At 35.5% G+C, this 21,121-nt stretch overlaps 1 long non-coding RNA gene across 1 annotated transcript in view; it reads right to left on the bottom strand.

Annotated features, from left to right (window-relative positions):
* Positions 1-12,532: 12,532 nt before the first annotated feature.
* Positions 12,533-21,121, bottom strand: part of LOC311434948 — a 44,111-nt gene continuing 35,522 nt past the window's right edge. Inside the window, exons 2-4 of the long non-coding RNA XR_014691854.1 lie at positions 14,748-14,906; positions 13,940-14,003; positions 12,533-12,829 (exon numbers count right to left, since the gene is read on the bottom strand). This is a non-coding gene — a long non-coding RNA (uncharacterized lncRNA). The remainder of the gene's footprint in view (positions 12,830-13,939; positions 14,004-14,747; positions 14,907-21,121) is intronic.

The following is a 21,121-nucleotide window of genomic DNA, read 5'->3' as shown; positions in this document are numbered from 1 at the left end:
TTTCAGTAGGGATATTCTGTAGGGCTCTGTTCTCCTACTGCATGTTTAACTTCAGAGTAGCTCTAGTGATTTCAAGGAGAAGCTTATGGGGAACGAAGTAGTCCTACTATACCGTTCTTTAGAATGTGCTGATTATAGATAAAAGCATTTTTTAATGAATATGCTTTTATTCTTATAGGGAACTTTAATCCCTATGTATGGGCCAAGGGAAAAAGTCAAGGAGTAATCACAGGAATATATTGCTCTAGAGTTAATCAAGTGGCAAGGATGTTATAGGATAGAATCTCATAAGAAATATCCTCAGATAAAAAGATTAGTGCATTTAAATGGAATGAATGGATAAACAGAAGTAGGTTTATGATAAAGAATGTTTTTATTATTACTTCAAAGGGTATACATTTTTAAAAAAGTAAGGGTATAGTTAAGAGACAGGATAATTTAGGGACTTAAATGCAAAGGACAAACCCAACAGAGAGTACTTTAAATAAGACATAAAGACACACACACAAAAATCTGTAATTTGTCACTAAATTGAGAAAAATCTTTTAAGAGAAGGCTCTCCAACCTGGCAACCCACTCAAAATAATACCAGCATTAGGAATAGAAAAATGAAATGAGCATTCGGGAAAAAGGGAAGACTTAACATGGAGTAAATGCAGCAACTAAAATAATTAGTTATTGTATAGAACACCAACAAAAAATATATAATATATATAATTAAAAATAATGTCAAGAAAAAGAACAAAGAAAATGCAAGTGAGGCCATGCAAACAGAGGGGCTGGTATTAAGGATAATCTATAGGTAGCCTCCAAGATACTTGGCCTTCATTTTCAAAATGAACCAACCAAACAAAAAAATAGCATTGGTCCAATGGTTCCTGACAAACAAATAAGCAAATCTACACCAAAAACACCTCTTTTTTTCACCTTTCCCTAACCACCAAACTAGCCACTTTCTCAACACACAGGACTGAATATCCAGTATGCAAGAAATCAGATTACCAATATTGAGTTAAAATGATTTGAAATGCTTCAGTAAGGTCTGTGAATAGAATTTAAATTCAGTTAACAGTCAAGAAGAATGAAGAAAGGCAAGTTTAGGTCTGTTAGACAAAAAAATAAATAAACAAATAAATAAAAAGAAGAAAGACCTGAGAATTACAGCACAGTCAACCTAATGGTAGTAGCTAGAAAGATAATGAAACATGTAATTAAATCATCAATTTATAAGTGTTTAATGGATAATGAGATGAGAGGAAAGAACATGAATAAATCTGTCAAGAGCATATCATGGCAAATCAGTTTAATTTCCTTCTTTTAAAGGGAGTGACCAATCTGAAGAAGTAAGAAATCTGACAATGGGGAAAATGCTGAAGCATTTTGTTTCAGCACTTTCTAGACTAAATATTCTGTTTAGGAAATGCTGAAACAGTTGCATTTAACATTTTTCTGAAATCACATTCACATTTCAAAAATTTGATGTAAATATGTCTTCAAAGGTTATATAATTTTACAGAACTTAAACCAAAACAAAATACTTCATGTTGTATCTCTCATCCAAACACAAATATTTTTCCCCATACTTTCAACTATAAATAAATTGTAAGGGATTCAAATGTTGCTATAATCAGGCTGATGATCACAGAATCATAGAATGACTTGAGTTGGAAGGGACGTTAAGGATTATCTAATTCAAACCCTCCTGCCATGGCCAGGGACAGTTGGTTTCATATTCCCCAGAAAAATGGAAATAATAATCAGCTTAACTTTATTGAGCAAGATTTGAATGAAATATTAAACAAGCTTCTTTAACTATACATAGAACCAAACACTGGAACAAGACAGCTAAAAAGGTTATTAATGTTTTCTGAAAGGCAGATCAGAAAACAAACACTGAACATTGATGGTGATGGTCTCTCTGTGTCATTCTGCTGTTGAATGAATCCAGTGACATATTGAGATCTTACCCAACCTTGTATTGCTACTTAGCCTTTAACATCCTTGACAGTGAATGCAGTGATGGCCAACAATTTTGCTGTCACCATCATCTTCAAGTCAGGCTCAAGATATGTGTATGCCCTTTGGATCAAGATCACAATTTATGTTTCAGTTACTGCAAAAACTATAGATTTCTAGTACAATATAGTGTTTAAAATGAATAAAACCCTGTTAACTGCAAAGATGGAATGGCCCAATGTGGGTGTCTTAAGAGGGTAGAAAGAAAAAACAAGATCCTAACAATTTCCATGAGTAGTTAGATGTAAAAAAAAAAAAAAAAAAAAAAAAAAAAAAAGGAAAAAGAAAAAGCATTTCCACTTAACAATACAATGTTGAAGCTATACCCATTAGCAGTCACTTCTGTAAATGTCCATGCTACAAAGTTAAATCGTACAATAAATGAGAATGTGTATATCTAGGACATCAGTTCATTAGAACTAGATTTTAATTTATTATTTTTCCCACACAAATCATGCTCTTAGTAAATCCAAAATGTTTAATGAAGACATATCCAGAGAGATAGCTGTGTCGAAACTGGAGAGAGAGAGAGAAGATGAGTAAGAAAGAAAGCGTAAGTTTAGTAGCTGCTGTGTGATATATAATACAAAAGAATGAAATTAATGTTGGCTTGGTATGTGTAATGAAACAAGAACTTTTAGCAATCAGAACCAGGACTGAACAGTCAAGCTGCGTAGTTACAGTTGCAGTTAGAAGCATCAAACAGATTCAAAGGTTTGTGGATTTGGGACCTATACTGAAACAAAATTTAGAGTCTTTTAAAAGTTGTCTGAATTTGAATTCTATGCTTGTAATCAGCACTTCACTTAAAATTTCCACTTCCAAGTAGAAAAGAAACATTTTTTCCTCCTCAGAAAATAAAAACTTTCTTCCATCATTGCTTGTCTCCAGTTGCCTCTGTCTAGTCCCATTTGTTGAATTCCCAAGGGTATTTGTCAGAATGAGATTAAGAAATTAGAGGGAACCATATTATGCATCTGAGGAACTTGGCAAAGAGACTGTAGCTAATTGAGATATTTCATGGACTAAGATGCCCTGGCTCCTTGCCCAGTCATCAGACCCCTTGGAATAAGCAGTAAGATCATTAATTTGCAAATTTAATACCAGCTGACCTTTGAACCCCTCTTTTTCTGAGAATAAAAAGAATTGTCTGGTCCCTGTAGCATTGAAGAGTGACACTTTAATTCTTCTATTTTTCATTCCCTTTCCTTTTGCCTAAACATTAACTGTTCTTCTTTTTCTTTTTCTTTTTCTTTTTCTTTTTCTTTTTCTTTTTCTTTTTCTTTTTCTTTTTCTTTTTCTTTTTCTTTTTCTTTTTCTTTTTCTTTTTCTTTTTCTTTTTCTTTTTCTTTTTCTTTTTCTTTTTCTTTTTCCTTTTCTCTCTCTTTTTCTCTCTCTTTTTCTTTTTCTTTTTCTCTCTCTTTTTCTCTCTCTTTTTCTCTCTCTTTTTTTTTTTTTTTTTTTCCCCACAGGTCACTGACTGACATGTTGATGGAGATTAAATAATTTCTCTAACAACTTCAGTGGATTTCTAGGATTATTTGATGCCTTCATGTAGCTATCCTGCAGGTGCTTCAGACAACAAGAATTCCAAGTTCTATTATCACTTTGGTCTGGGGTTTAGATATGAGTTAGGGGTATAAATGTAACTTTATATGTATAGACAAGTAATATGTGTGGATCTACATTCTATGGTCTATAATTGTGTTTCATTTGTCTTTGTTTTCCATATGTGTGCTAATAATACTTTTCAGTATTTAGTTCTTCCTTCTTGTTATTCAAAATTTTATGCTGTATATACAATTTAGAGACTCCAGTAGTTTCAAAAAATGTTTGAAATATATAAGAAAATCACCAAGTTTAACACAGACAAAACTCTGAGTTGATTATTTTAGTTTTTGTTTTGTTCTGTTTTTCTCTTACCCTATTGGTTTCAGGGATTCTTCTTAGAAAAACATATTCCTCCGTTACAATTAGACCTGAGCAGTGTAAAGAACAATGTTTTTTGTGTGACAGTTCTTGTCTATTGACACATACAAATACCATTTTCCTCCTTCCATAGACAATCTTGTACAAAGGAATTCAACACACTTTCTCTACAGTCTGAAGCAGCAGCATAGAGTAAGTCACTTTTCTTCATCCAACAGCCAGACTTCACATTGCCTCTGTTCCCTGCAGTACTTCAATCAGTGGAACCTTCCTGGTTAACTCAAGTTTAGAAACTTCAGTCATCTTCAGAGTGACTTTTACAATCTTATTTTCTTTGGCCACCAGGAAATCGTGCTTCTTTGTCCAGCTTAAAAAGTCCTGAATGCTTGATTTTTCATAATAGGTGTGGTTTAATAGTATATAACTTAAAATGGAAGCACTTATGAGTGTGGATGCAGATCCCAGCCCCTCACCACAGGAGTGACTAGCCTTACCCAGGCAAGGTAGACAACATCATCATCTTCTTCTGACACACCTCATTTATAGTGATAATAGCAATGGTATCTGTAGGAAGCCTTCATGGTGTTGGATCAAGTCCTGCAAGGGACGTGACAGAGGAGCACGTAGTTTTTAGATACTTATCAAGTTTGAGTGCTGAGTTGTTTATCTCTGTGTGTTAGCACTGCAACATTATTGGCATGTGCAAGGTTAAAATCTCAAATGCTAATGTCCTGAAGAACATTAAACAGTGAAGTGACAAGAGCGGTCAAGAGCTCTCTATCTATGCTTCTTTATGACCCACTTAATGTTAAGTTATGACTTGCCTGTGTTGCCTCTGGCCCTTGATAGCTAAAGATGGTATCAAACTAGAGATCTCCAAGAAAGGGTATGGTTGCTTATACTGTCTGCAGATTGCTTGATCCACATCCACAGAAAATTCATGGATGATATCAAACCAGAGGTAATGGTGAATGCATAAGAGGGCAGCCTGCCACAAGCAGTCTGAGGAAATGGGCTGACAGGAATCTTGTAAAATTCAACAAAGGAATTTCCTGAGTCCTGCATCTGGGAAGAAACTACCTAATACAACAGCACAATATGGGGACAGACAGACAGGAAAACATCTTTGTAGGCCCTGAAAGTTCTAGTGGACAACAAGTTGATCATGAGCCAGCAATGTGCCCCTGTGGCAAAGAAGGCCAACAGTTTCATGGGTTGTGCTAGGAAAAGCATCACTAGGAAGTAGAGGAAAATGGTCTTTCCCTTCTATTCATCTCTGATGAGACATCTTGAGTGCTGGGTCCAGTTCTGGGGACCCCAGTACATGAGTGGTATGGGTATACTGGAGCAAGTTCAGAGAAAGATCATGAAGATATGTAAGGGACTGGAGCATCTGATATGAGATGACACTGAGAGAGTTAGTATTGTTTAGACTGGAAAAGAGAAGTCTCGGATGGGTTCTGATCAATATGTATATAGACTTGATGGGGGGTGGTAGAGAAGATGGAGACATTCATAGTGGTGCCCAAAGGTGAAGAAGCAGTTGGCACAAACTGAAATACAAGAAATTCCAGTTAAACGTAAGAAAAAATCTTCTTTACTACTTGGATGATCAAACAATAGAACAGGTTGCAAGAATATTGTGTAGTCTCTGACCTCTGAAATATTCAATATTCAAGCCCTGACTGGACATGGCCTGAGAAATCTGTTCTAGTTGACCTTGCTCTGAGCTAGACGATCTCCACATGTGACTTTCAGCCTCAGCCATTCTTTGATTCTGTGACATCGTTTAGGCCTCCCCAGTACAAAACAAACAAACAAACAAACAAACAAACAAAAAAAAAAAGACACAAAAAATACAGGAGCAAGTGCAGGGATGATTATGGGGCCAGAGCAAATGAAATATGTGGAGGGGCTTACAGAAATAGTTTTGTTTAATCTTAAGAAGAAAAGGCTGAAGGGAGATCTTGCTATCTTCAGATGGTAGAGTATAAGACACAATGGAGACAAACTCTTCTCAGAGATGCAAAGTGAAAAGATGAGAGGTAGTGGATGCAAGTAGTAGCAAGGGAAATTACTATTTGTTGGGAGGAGTGGGTTAAAAGTGGAAAACTGGAGAGGAGGATGGGATCAGAAAGGAAGACTGGAGAGGAGTAAATACACTCGTGATCTTGCAGCTGGGAATGCATAAGATCTGGGGAGGAGCAATGTAGAAAAACTTAAATTATGTCTACTGCTGTTTGTGTTGTGTGTTTGACAAGTAGCTCATCTGTGCATAGATAACAGGTGTTTGGTAGACTTGGAGATTCCCTATTGGATGTGCTTGAGCTCCTGGCCTTGGTACAAAGAACAGAGAAGCACAGTGAGAATCACAGCATGGTGGTAAAAACTGTGCCTGAGCAACTCTTGATAAAAACAGGTGAAACCAGAAGGCTGGCAATCTCCTAGCATGGACCTTGTTTAGTGGTTCCTGCATTTCTGTTTGTGTGCCTGTGATCATGTACTTTTGCTTGGGTGCTGTTTCAGGGATTCCCTGGTTGGCAAGGTCATGAGAATAAATCTACTTTTTGCATTTTAGTTGTATGTTGTTGTTTCTGTTGCCTACCTGTGCTTAAAATTAATTTTAAAATAAATAATAAAAAAAAAATCACGAGGAAGTTGTTCAAACATTTATTTGAATTGTTGTACAGTGAAGTTGTAGAATCTCCACCATTGCAACTATTCAAAATTTGTCTGGACAAGGCCCTTAACAACCTCATCTCAATTGCCCCTGCTTTCATTGAAGGATTCCATTAAGTGGAATCACAGGTCCAATAAAAAATATTCTATGATTGTGTGATTTTATGATAGTAGATAAAGCAATGTGCATACTGGGATGTTTTCAAATCTTGGACTTATTTCTTTCTGTCCCCCACTCCCACTTTTCAGCCAACACACTAATGCACCACATCTGATTTTTATGTAATGTATTTGTTTCTTTTTATAATTCCTAGTGATGTAATTGTACTCAGCTTCACACTGGCCTTTGATAATTAGTTTTCTTACCTTGTAAGATAGTGCAGAAGCAAGTTCTATCTGTTTTCCTGTCTTTTATGAAGAGAAAATGTCACTTGTCTGTATTACGCACTGAAAGGATTTTTTTTTTTAATATATAAAAGACTGAAGATTCATGAGAAAAAGCTTGTTTGGTCTACCTTTGGCTAAAAGAAATAAATTTCTATCATTTCCAACATATCCAACAATCTGTTGTCTTGATAGCCAGCATATACAATTTTTGTGATGCAAAGTTTTTCTATGACACCACAGATTATAATCCTATTGTATGTACTAAGAATATAGAGTTGGAACCAAAATTTCATAAGTAAACCACAGAGTACTTTATATGCATACAATTAAAGGACTATCGACCTTGTTATCAGTACAATACGGCTACATCTATTCTAATAAAACAAGACTAAGGGTGTTGCACAGCAGTGAGGCTAAGAGGCTTGGAATGACCTGTGCTCCTGCTAGTAGAGGCTGTTTTAACTTCCAGAGCATGATGGTGTTATACAAATTTCTTGTTTGACACAGTCACAGGAGTCAATGTTCTGACTTAAAGGGAAAATATACATAAATATACAGGGAAAACACTAGCAGGAAGGGGACAGATGTGTGCCGCAGAAGAATTCATGCACTCCTGGGCATGAGTTAATGAAGGAAAACATTCCTGTGCACACTAATATTTGCTAGCATTAACTGTTCCTGCTTTCTTGACTTCTCTAACATCAGTAGTAACTCTCTGTCCATCCATTTTCTAGCAGTAGCAGATATGGAAAAGAAAAGCATTTCAATACTTCCTTTCTGGCTTTCCTATATGAAATAAAGGGCCCAAATGAGCTCAGTGTCTGCTCCTCACTCCAAGTACCTAGTGAAAATCACAAGCTTGGCTATATGAAGGTTTATTTATGATCTTCATTTTTAGTATTTAAATTTAGTCACATAGGGTGAAATAACTGAAGAAAATACCAAAAGTTTGAGCAGAGCCAAGAGTGGACCTGATATCTGTTGTGAGTGAATCAGGATAGTTTGGATAGTCTGGGGAGGTTTAGGTTGGAAAGCAGGAGACATTTCTTCTCAGAAAGAGTAATCAGGCGTTGGAACTGTTTGCTGAGGGAGGTGGTGGAGTCACCGTCCCTGGGGTGTTTAAGGAAAGGTTGGATGTACTGATTAGGGATATGGTTTAGTGGGTGACATTAGTAGTAGGGTGATGGTTGGACCAGATGATTTTGAAGGTCTTTTCCTACCGTACTGGTTCTATGATTCTATGATTAAAACAGATTAAGACAGTCTGGAAGGTTCAGAGTAGCCCTGTGGGGCAGACAAGAATTTACTAGTTTAGTTCATGAACATGAGCTTTCTTGCTTTCCTAGCACAGTACTGTTGTAGAAAGTGATGCTGAATAACTTCAAATGAAATAAAAACAAAAGCTGATAATATATAAGCATGTTAAATGATTGCTTCCTGGGGTTGTTTGGGAGCAGGTAGGAAGAGGTAGATTGGTGTGGTATATCTTCATACTTATCAGACTGGTAGGAGAGGAACTGAGAACAGAAAATAATGAGGGACAAGTAAAGAGGTATTGGTTTCTGCTGAGGAGTGGAGAGGGTGCATTTATTTATTTATTTGTTTGTTTGTTTGTTTGTTTATTGCATGAAGAACTTTAGGCATGTGTGAGTCTTTCAAAAAATAAAAAAAAATAAAAAATAAATGTATAGTAAAATTCCTGGAATAACTATGTGAAAGCACTTACCTCAAAAGCAAAAGGCACATCTTTTACTTTGCCTGTTTCAAGTAGAGATGGAGCCATTCTCTCTTCCTGACAGCTGAGTCAAGCTCACAAGCACTTAGTTATATTCAGTGTAAAAATGTCACCTCTTTCTAATGGAGATGTTTCACTGTATAAAAATCAGCTACATCAGGAGACAGGCTCCAAAATAATCTCACCTGATAGGGTGATATGTAAGATATGTAAGCACAAACAGGTCAGATTAGACCAGGTGTCTAAATCAAGTTATGAGTGTCCCAAGTACTAAAAACTTTGAATCTGTTTAACTGGCATTTTCTGTCAAAAAAGATTCTGTCAGCACTGCTTTACTCACCGATTAAGTTTCCACTGAAATTCACATAAATTAAAATAACTTTTTCTCCAACAGAGACTGGAAAAGAAACATTTGTTAGGAAAGAGGACAGGTTTTCTGTGACAGTTTGTCATCTCACTGCCAAATGAGAAACAAGAACAAGTCATGAAGAGCTCCCAATACCTTACTCTTTTCTGAACACAACAACACACGCATTTGAAAAAATGTGTGCTTTGTGTTGTGAGTGTTTATAGCAAAGGTGATTAATTTCACACAGTTTTCAACTAGTTATCAAGGAATGTGTACCTCCAGGCACAAGTTTTCTGGGATGTGATAGATCTATACAACTCTCTAATACCAAGGCTTAACTTTAAGGTCTGCCTAAACAACAAAATTATTGTTCTAAGGACAAGGAGCTAAAATCTCTCTAAAATAATAATAATAATAATAAAAAAATCTAAAATGAGGAGCTAAAATCTCAGCTCCAGCACCTTCCACAATTTGAAACTGACATTTGCAGAAGGGATTTCTTAAGCCTGAGATGTTAATAGTTCTAAAAGCAAACATTAGGGAAAAAACAAACAAACAAACAAACAAACAAACAAAAAAGCTTCATTAAAAGATCCTTGTGTTAATTAGTACAGAAAAATGTTGGATGCAATGTGCTCTTCACTATTTAAACTATTTGTTTAAATTTTGTGTCTGTCTGGACAATAAAATGAGTTTGCTCCCAGTTCTATTTAGCGTTGATTTTTCACTTCCTGCTTCTCACCATGAACTCAACATTGTTATCTTTGGTTTCTCTGCTCTGCACGAGATGTTTAAACAGAAAGCCACAATATTTTTATTGAAACTTTTTATAAAACCAGTAGTGAAATGTCTTCTGCCCTAAGTGGTTTTTTAAGCCACTGTGCTACAATATTTCCAGGTAAAACCCTAAGATGGTTTAATGAAATCACTGAAAAGATTTTTATGGATATGATATTTATAGAATCACTCTCTCTCTATATATATATATATTTTTTTTTTTTCTAGAGGAGGACTACAGAGTGTCCTGCATGGTGTACTGATCAGTTGCAGTTTGAGTCTTAAATAAATCAATTCATTTCTTCCTATTTTAGAAGTTACCCCTGTTTGTGTATTACAGTAATGTTAGAAATGTAATGCTGATTTGAAATCACTTGGAAGTCATATAAACGACTATTGTATATTGTCTTATTAAGACACAGTTTTAATGTAATTCCAAACAATTTTGTTCAGCTTTCATCCACAAAGAGCAATAAATACTGAGAGGAACTGGGAGCAGTGTACACTTCATCTGTTTCCATAATTTAACTGCAAATTGTTTGGTCCCATGTACGAAATATGTTTTTTTGCATCATTGAGTTGTCAGGGTGAATTGAGGAAAAAAGTTCCCTTCCCACATTGAATAATCTAAATTTTTGTTGTCCAGTCAGAGAAAAAAACATTCAGACATTGAACTGTCTGAACTGTTTCTAATGATTAGAAAGAAAATATTGTTTATTGCTCCAATTGTGGGTTGTATGTCTGTTGTAAGATGAATAGACACACTTGTGGCACTTCCTTTTTTTTTTTTCCTTTCAATCGATGGCCAATTTTTTATTACTTTTTTTTTTTTTTCCCAATCGCATCTTAGCTATTTCAATTTTAAAACCCTTGTTTATGCTGAACTTTATCCACGGTCAGATTAACAAATCAGATGAATATTCTGTGCAGGATGCATAATTTTGTCTGCTCTTTCTAATATGTTTGGAGGAAATGTCCCATTAACAAACAATAAGAGAAAGATATTTGGATGATTAAGGAACAATAGAACAACTGTGGGAAATAATTTGGAAAGTTCTGTCATAGATGTAAAATGGTATAAAACATGAGTGTAAGGAATAGAATTAATTGGGAATTTTCACCTACTATGCCTTTTTCTTCTGAAAAACAGGGGATCAAAGATCTGTGTGCATCAGTGACGCTGTTTTTGGTATTTGGTGTTTTGGTTTTATGACCTAAATCAGCTAAATCTCAGCCTGTAGACTGGTTGCTACTTCATATTCAGCATCTTCTTGTCAATTTTTTCTGTATTTGTAAAAATACACTCTGCCATAAAGCAACCTGTTCATCCACAGGTGCCAAAATTGAAAAGGAATTTGGGAAGTTGGCTTCTGTGAATGAAGAGGTGTGAGGTTGATTTCATTAGGAATGAGTTTCAAAAATATGCACCTCCTTCTGATAAAAGAGATTTAGCAGAATAACATGAACAGAACAAATGAGTAAATAAAGCTATATTCAAGTATTTTGTTCTTATTCTTGTTCTTGTTCTTGTTCTTGTTCTTGTTCTTATTCTTATTCTTATTCTTATTCTTATTCTTATTCTTATTCTTATTCTTATTCTTATTCTTATTCTTATTCTTATTCTTATTCCCTGCCTGAATTCTGAGCCTTTTGCAGACTTCAGGAAATAAAACCCCATTAAGTTGATCTATATCATCAACTAACTTTGAATATATATGTTAACTAAGTGTCATTTTAAAAGGGTGTCATGAATGCAAATATGTTAATGGTTAGGAAAATCTTTCTACCAACTTACTTATTTTTGCCTAGTGATACCTACAACAAACCATGGCTGAAGGAATGTTGAAAAAAAAATAAAATAAACATTTTCTGCTTTTTCTTTGCATATTAGAACCTATTTGAGCTATGAGTAGAAATATCAGTTTAAGCCTGATAAAGCATTTCAGCCTTTACATTTTTGCAAATAAAAGACAAACTTTTCATTGGTTGTTGTTTTTCTTGTAAATTAGGTGAGATCTAAGAATTAAAAATGTGGAATAAAATATAATCTAACAAATGAAACATTTCATTTTGTAGTGCTATATTTTCCACAATTTAAAAAAAAAAAAAAAAAAAAAAGACAGTTCCATTTCACAGTGATCTTTCCAGTGACCTGATCTCTAGAGAAGTTCCATAACAGCAAATTGAAAACAAAAGACACTCATATTACTTACCTGTTCAAGATAATTCTCAGGAAAAATTCTGAGTGAATTATGGGATCAAATCTGTGTTTAGCTAAATAGACTTTTCAATAACATTTTCTGACATTAAAAAAAATGAGAATATTCTGAATAATATATATATATTTCAGCTGTAACACTTTTCATTTATTTTTTAAATAAAAGTTTACAATTTAAATAGAACAAAAGATTCTTAAGCATTGACACTTTTTGAATTTGATACAATGCATAAGATCATAAAACTATTCATTGGGTGGAAATTTTGTTTTAACAAAAGTAATCAATACACATCTCACTAATTAAAGTAACATTTTAATGAAAAAATATGTAATTAAATTTAAGATAATATTCCAATTTAAAGTGAAAATTTAAATCATCCTGATCTCAGTGATGTTCTGGTCTAAAGTCATTATTTAGCTTGGAATGATTTGTAAAAACACCTTTTTTTTTTTTTTTTTTGTGAACGATCCAAAGGTCATTGATGAAAATGCAAAGACTTTCATTGGTTTCCAATGGAAAGACCAGCCTACTGAAGCTATTGTGTCCATTAGTTCTGTCATTTCAGCAAATTAGGAGAGCTGAACTGCTTCTGGAGCTGGAGGTAAAGTGCTTAGGGCTTTTCTTTTTGAAGAGTTCATATGCACTTTAAAATGACAATAAACCTTTTCTATACAGACCAGTAAGCAAAAGACAGTTGGAAGAGAAAACTGTATTCTTTAAATGTTCATGGTTTTCCCCCTGCAAAAGAGAAAGAAAAATATAAGGCAATAAATTAAGCTTTATGTTATGCATTACCATGTATTACTGAGCTTGTAATTTAGTCATTATGATTCCAGAATGCTATTACATATCTTGGATCTCTGTACTGAGTCCTGAATCAGGACATAGGCAGTGAAAACGTAAAAGCCTGGTTTCCCACGCTCTGCATAAGCTATTGTTATAAAAACAATTAGTTGGCAAGACTAATATCTGGAATAAAATAAGTTGAACTCTTTGAACACCTGCAGAGATATGAAGAGAAAGCGATCTGTTGATTTTTTTTGTTGCTGAAAAGTCCCATGGAACCTTTCTAGTGCTCACTGTTATCCTAATCACCTAAGAGGTCACCTAATTATCCTAATCATCTAATAGGTCGCCTAGGGCATGGATTGCCTATCCACAGTGCACACCTTACATTTTAGTGTTTGTCAAAGAGAAAAAAAAATATATTAAAAAAAAAAAAAAAAAGAAAAGATTATTTGTTTAAATATATACAAAAAAATGTTTAAGTAGGCAAGTATAGATTATTAATGCTATCAAATCTCGTATAACATGTTATGTGATATAGCTGAGGTAGCTTAGAGTTTAACCGCAGCAGCTTCCAGCTCACTGCTAGCTGGCTAATGTGAATGTTAATTCCTTGTATACACTTATTCAAACAATAATTTTTTATACTATCTCATCACGTTGTTATTAGTTTCTTTCCACCCTGTATTGCATGACATCCCATTAGTCCACACACAGTTTCAAGTGACGCATCCTATAATTATGTAATGTTGTATCATGCATTATCACCTGGGGCAAAAACAAACAGCAAAATTTTTCACTGAGGATGCAATTACTGAGTAAAGCTAACTGAGCACCTTCCATAGTGGTTTGCAGGTCTGATATGAGTGCCACACAATAGCTACTTAAGCTACTTAGGCTTGTTGGCAGAGCATGATAGAGTTGCTTTGAGTAAACTGTTTTGATTTTGTATGAGGAAGTTTCTTGTATTTTAATTGATAGCTATATTGTACAATTAATAAGCTAAGCCTATGAAATATAGTAGCAAATAGACAAAAAGCCTCTCTCTCCTATTGGAGATACCTGTGAAGTATATAGTAGAAGGAAACATTCAACATGGTGTCTGCTGATCCACAGCAGGACTCTTCTGCAATATATAAAAACAACATCTGCTTAGAGCAGGGGAACCATGTGCAGCTCAGTAAGATATAAACCTCTAACCAGAATGTTCAAAGCTGTATTTAGCCACACAATTCCCCATTAACGTTAATAGGAAGTGTATGGTTTTCATACATCCCTTTGAAAATTATATCCCATGAACTACTTTGAAACAATATATTCCCACAAGTGTTGACTCAGAAACCAGTAAAGAATACTGCAATTGCCATAATTCTGAATCACTGCAGCTTAAAAAGGTGGACTTGTTTCCCCCCAGATCCATGGGGTTCATGGTTTAGAAAAGAGCAGTGCTTTTCGATTTTATAAATAATGCCAATGGGATCTTCATTGTTTTAACAGCTATTTAAGAACAACATATTTTTTTCTGCATATCTGATGATAAGAACAATACTACTAGAAGAGGAATTAATTCTGTATTTTCATTTCTTAGAAGTAATGAGATTTTAATTATAAGTGGACAGTTTTTGATTTCAACTTTATTTTTATGGTGTGAACATATGAAGCCTGTTTACACATTTATGTGTTCTAAGAAAAAGAGTGTCCTTCTCACTATCTTGATTTTTTTTTCTTTCTTCCTCCATTATAAAATAAAAGAAAATTTAAAAACCTTACATAGTGAGTAATCAAGAAAAATATTTTGTGATTTGGATGAATAATTTGTTCACTTTAACTGTGAATGGCTGAAAATTTTCAAGATTTATTTATGACTTACTGATATGGATTTAGAAGAACAAAATGGACCATAAATGTTCTTGTTGCCTTCCTTGTGTTACTGATCATCCATCAGGAAGGTAATCCTGCAACTTCAGTATCCCTCTGGGGTTTGCATCCAGTCTAGTTCATTCAAGACAAAACCGATGATGGTTGCATTCTAAAACATTACAATAGGAGATGAATGTTGTATTAAAACTGTTGTTGTCCTCTGCCCAAGGATAAATGTCACTCATAGGAAGACAACCATAGAAATTGAATTTGAAGATGAATATATTAAAAGAAGGAAAAAAGGTTAATTACTCGTTTGATTTAATTGACTTAAATTCTCCAACCTGCATAAAATAAGGCTTAATGTGTGTGGTATCTGTAACCTATCCTTTTTTCACTGCCTTGTCCCTGCAACAGCTTGTGTTCAACGTTAAAAAAAAAAAAAAAAAAAAAAAAAAAAAAAAAGCAAACAAACAGAACCCTTTATCTATTCTCTGGGAAAACATTAGGGAAGTACAACTCCTATTCAACTGTTTTATGTAATATGTTTTATTGATTTTTTTTTTTTTTGCTTCATGCAAGGAAGTATGTTTTAGGATAGGTAGGAATGAAAGTAAGACATTGAATAGAGCTCCAAAGCTAAGAGCCTTGGATTTCCAGTTTCAGCTAAAAAATTTTTAGATAATTTCTGTTCTGGTCTGTAATTCTTTCTCCAAGCTTTATCAATGTGAGTAACTAATTTGCTGAAAATGCCCTTGGAAAGTCCTCCCAGGTTTTCAGGTAGATTTTATTACAATGAAAAAAAGGTTTCTTTCTGGTGTCAGGAGGAAATACTAAAAGTGCTTGCCCATGACAGGGATCTTCAACATGATGACATCACTTGCAATTCCTCTGTCAAGATTTCATGTCTCTGAATGAATACAGTGAAACAGCTCTGTTTTCTTTCTTTCAAACGCACAAAACACCATGAGTACATCTGGTTAGCCTGATCACTGACAGCTCATCAAAAAAGAAAAGTGCACATTGCACAGTTTTAATCCAAATGAAGTGAAAAATGTCATCTAAAGAGAAAGACTCCGCTGACCTTGTGCCTTCCAACTTTGTTTGCTATGTTTATCCACTCCTAATTTTAAATGGAGAGAAAGAAAAAGGTCATCTAGGTTCAGCATAAACAACTGGAAAAATCAGAGAGAAGAAGAATCAAAACCCAACTTCTATCTGTGAAAGTGGAAAATATTTCCAGCTCCCAAAACAGAGTCCATTAATCCCCCAAAACGGTCAACAATCAAGAGGTTATAGAGCAGTTTGAAAGATGATAACATATTGAGCACTTCCTTGGGATCAGTTTATGCCCTCTGAAGTTGGAGGTGGGCAGTCCACAGCAATGGGTCTATCACACACTTCAGAGTTTGTTGCTATCGAACACCTGACAGTGAACCATGTTGCAAACTGGTTGATTGTGATAGGATGCCAATGTGATGCAACACAAGATGCTGAAGATATAAACAACAAGGATGTACTTGCAAGGTGTTTGCCAAGAAAGCATTTACCCTGCTATGCTATTATCGTTATTGTTTAGTACTTTTGTACTTGGATTTTCTTCAAAAGTTAATAAAAATTATAGCTGGAAAAGAAGGATACATCTGCATTCATGTGAATTCCTTTAATGGGAAATTGTCTGGCTTGTCTTCTGCGTAAAATATTAGTCATATACCACCTCTGGATAACAAAGTTGGTTTATTTGAGGCACTAAGTTTCTATTTTGTGCAGCAGGGAGAAAATGAGGAAATCATGTTCAGGTTTTATAAATTCAAGAGAATTAATATCTTTTTTTTGTTTCTTTTAAAGTAGTTTGCTTGGAGTTTTTAGAAACTTTCCTCAGTAGGAGGCAAATTATCTCTGAAAGTCCAGGGTTGCAAACCTGCTTTTAGCTTTACTAACAAACAACAACAACAAATGGGCAAGAATGTAAAAATAATGCTGGAGTAGTGGGAGAAACATATAGCTTCTATAACACTATCCAGTTTGTGAGTCTAGAATGGATTCTACTGATATAGTAGATATCAGTACTGGTATACTCATATATCCCTGGACATACAGGGATAAGCTGTGATTACATCAGGAATACGATTCAGTGTAACCAGACTGAGTGAAAGCATCATCTACCAGATTCTAGCAAGGCATCAGTAACACCATGGGATCAAGCAGTGCCTGTGTGTGTATTCTTGGTTCATTTGGGAACAACAGTACAAAAGAACAGTGAGGTCAATGTTAGACTAGACAGTCCAAAGTTTTTTGATGTTAATTAGAGCTTTTCTCCTGATTTATACCAGCATTGGACACCAGTTCACCCTTTAATTTTACGAGAACCAAGTCCTATGAACAGACCTCAGTACATAAAATAGCAATAACCTTCCCGGCTTTCTAAGAAACAGAAAAAAATGTATACTTCCATTGATAGATAACAGATGATGGAAACATTTCTATATAACAGAATACATTTTTTTTTTTTCTTTTTTCCATTTACCAGCTACAAGCAAGGTAAATGAAATTTAGAAATTACAAACTAAGCTGAAGAAAGTATATTTGTATTCAGAGTAAAAAGAAAATATCATAAATTTTTACTAACACACAGGATTTCCTTATTGTGGAGACACCAAATATGATAAAATTTTTGAAATAACTGATGATGCAGAAAATTAGTAGTGTCTGTCTATGACGTCATTTACAGTTACAGAAACTCTACAATTAAAAGAGCAGGGAATTACCTTGTGGCACATCGGTATGGCTTATGATGTTCAGAAACAAATGTAACATTTTTATGATCCATTCCACACAATAGGTCTATATCTAACAGTAAATTAGGAAGTGCCAGGACACTGGTACTGGAGATGGAAGTCAATTGCCTATATTATTAAGCTATTATTAAATACTCCTTGGATTAGTTTTTGCCTGGACTAACTAGTGTTGTCCCTAAAAATCCCAGAGGTTTGGAAGTTGTCATACATGTTGATTTACAATGATTTGTGGTCCCACGTGTCCCTCTTTGTGGTATGAAAGGGGTTATAAAGCCTATTTCAGTGCACAGTCATACAAGAACACTTGACAATCTATTGAAAATTGAGTTTGAAGAGTGTCAGAAATACCAGCGTTTTTGCTAGGCAGACAATGTCTTCAGCTTCAGCCAGCAAGTGAGAAAAACTAATACCTACCAATCATGTCTTGCTTTACTTTAAAAAATTTGTCTGCTATGAATTAGGGGTATCTGACTGTAATTACTAACATTTTTAAAAACTGGGCTCTCTTATGTACACAAGTCCCAGAGAATTAACCAGTCTGACTTTAATATAATTTGATCATTATCCAGGTTTCCTACACTATAAAGATAATATTTTTACAACATTCTTCAGGGTCATATTGCTGACATAACTTATTAGTTTGACAGACTGTTATAGAAAATAGAGTGGATCTAATTCTGCCTACAACTCTCAGCATTTTTTTGTGTCTGACAACAGGAAGCATTTGTCACTAACTAACCATTACGAAGAGAAAGATAAACTGAGGCTGAGAGGGGTTAGACAGCAGATCAACAGCAGAACCTGGAGAATGCTCTAGATCTATATTTCTAGTAGCAAAAAAAAAAAAAAAAAAAAAAAAAAGTTTAAGGACCTGAAGGACCTGTCACTGAGGTCAGCTGGCATCGCTCATGTATGTAATTTCAGTTTTCATACCCTATAAAACAGTCCCATTTACACTGTCTATTGGGAATGGTCACTGGACTATGCTAAACCCTGGATTGTGTCCAGGTGTTGCTTGGGAAAGTGCTAGCTGGCCGGAATATTCTGTGGTCCGCGCTGGCAACAACAATCTGCTGACTGGGACAGTAATCAGATTCATGCCTTAGAGTGGTTTGGTTTACTGTCACAGGAAGAAAGAGACTGGTTGTCCAGTCTCCTCCTGGCCATTCTGACAATGAGAATGCTCACCTTCATCTGACTACTAAAGAGATCTAAGTAACAAAGTCTGCCTGAGTAGTTTATTGCACAGGACTATTATACAGGAAATATTATTTTAGGTATGCCAGCATTTTTAGGAATGTTAAAATGTCTGACCCATGAAAAAGCATTTGAGAAAATTCATATCTTCTCTGATATACTAAGTCTTCACAATAATTTCTTTTTCTAAGAAACTGTAAATACATCTGTCAATCAGAACACATGTCGAGATAGAGAACTATGGAGAGCGTCTGGCATTTCATATGTGGAGGTCAAGAGTAATGTCTTTCTGCATTGAGACTGCCTATGATTTCTTTGTTATGGGATAAAAACTGAAGTATATCTTCTTCAATGGACAATGTTATAGAAATGGCTCTGCAGTTGTTCAGATTGTGTTCTCTTTTTCATTGACTTAAATCCAATGTTTTCATATACCTTATTGTGTGATGTAAAGTTGGAAGAAACCTAGTTTTATTTCAAAAAGTGCTTCTTGAAGCAGAAATTAACATTTTAAAAGCTGTCAGGTATGTCTAGAAAATGATTTATATTTCCAGGTAATGTGGCCTTTGGAAGCACAGTGTATATATATATATTTGGGACATTCAGAGTATTTTTTAAACACTGTACTTTGAACTGCTTAATCATTTTTCTTTGTTAAGAGGAATTATGTGGTTAACTCCCCTCAGAACATACCGCATTAAACATTTGTCCCAAACCCTTCAAAGATGATAAACTATATTTTAACATTGCATGAACAATTTAATCTTTTATTTTGAAGCAGCTTGTGCATATGGCTAATAGAAAAAGAGCAAGAAAATTAATCCCCCAAAATATGTCTATATATATGACCTTTGCAGTAAGAATCCCCAAAATTTTGACCAATAAATTTGGGTTATTGCTGAAAACTGAAATGACAAGCAAGGTTCTTTGGCAAAGGATCTGAAGTGAGAGTAAGAAAGCTGAGGGCTTTGCAGTCAGTACACCATTGGCCTTTTTTTATCTGTACCACATTGTCCACTGAAGGAGGCCATTGGTTTCACTTTGATTAAAAGCAGATGCTTAAGACAGATGTTTGGAGTTCAAAAGAATTGAGTGCACGCTTATGAAATGCTTCCCTGCAAGGCACTCAGGGCTATGAAAACAGGTACAGAGTGTCCTCAGGTTCAAATTTCAAATATTCTAGGTAGAGGGGAAAAAAAAAAAAGGAGCATTCACCTCCTACAGACAGTTTTGTGTTTTTTGAGACTGCCTGTACAGTGTAGTCTGATTATACTTGAGCTTTGTCTGGTAATTTTCAGGGGAAAAAACAAACAAACAAACAAAAAGTATTATTACTGTATTATTACTTCTGTAACTCATATCTCTCCATGTCCCCATGGTGGGTTTAGGAGGAGGCGGGGTGGCAGAATGTCAAACTGCTGCTGCCATGGGGGAGAAGGGGTGCTGTAGTCTGAGGACAGCTGCATTTTTGTTATTGTGGGGCACCTTCCGATTTTTTTAAGTAATCACTTACCTATACTAAAAAAGTTCACTGCTATATTATCCAGTTGTGTATAAAATAGTTCAGTTGTAAAAAAAGGTGAAAGAAGCCTCAGTGTTAGGGCTCCCAAGTCACCTCCAAGCCTGGGGCCCCTTCCCACCTTCCCAGGACCCCACATCAAGGTTGCAGCAGGGCTGGGTCCAGCTCCCATCAGAATTGCCTGCCCTGCCTGGCCATGCCCCCCCCGCCCCGAGCTAGGCCTACCTGTGGGCCCAGGTCCTGGCATGACATCAGCCTGTCCCAGTCTCAGGGAGGTGCTGGGGCTGCCATGGTGCCCCTGGCTGCCCTGCTCCTGGGTGGGGATGCCCCCACTTCAGTTCCTGGGCCCAAAGAAAACACCAGTGCCAGGGTGAGGGCAGTGGCTGCACCTTTGGTGGGAATTTAAGTGGCTACAAGACAGAGTCTTGCCAATTCCATAATATTTAACTCTGCCAGATGTGGAAAGCAGCATAGGCACATACAAAGTGCTCCTTGGGGAGTGGTCCTTGTTTCACTCTAACTTGCAGACCTTCCCTGGTAAGCTGACATAACTTCCCTGTGGGCTTCCAGCTGCATGTGCATCACCATTTTCAAAGACAGCATTTTTTATCAGGCCTTTAAAAAAGCCTGAAGCTTTGGAGTTGTTGTTTGTCAGATCTCATGGGCTTTAAAAGTAAATGACAGTTGCATTCCTGGATAGATTCCCTACTGGATGAGCACTATGTTTGCTATAAACATGACCATTTGAAATGCTCCAAAGTCTTTGTAAGCAAACTTGTCTGGCATTATATCCTTGACAATGCGTGTGTTTTCCATTTGCAAATAAATTTCTGTGTCCCACAGGGGTTATAAAGGATTCAGAGGAACAAA

The sequence above is a fragment of the Aythya ferina genome, assembly GCF_964211825.1.
Source record: "Aythya ferina genome assembly, chromosome: 3".
Classification (NCBI taxonomy): Eukaryota; Metazoa; Chordata; class Aves; order Anseriformes; family Anatidae; genus Aythya; species Aythya ferina.
Note: the sequence above shows the minus strand (reverse complement) of the source record. Positions and strands in the feature narration are given on the sequence as shown.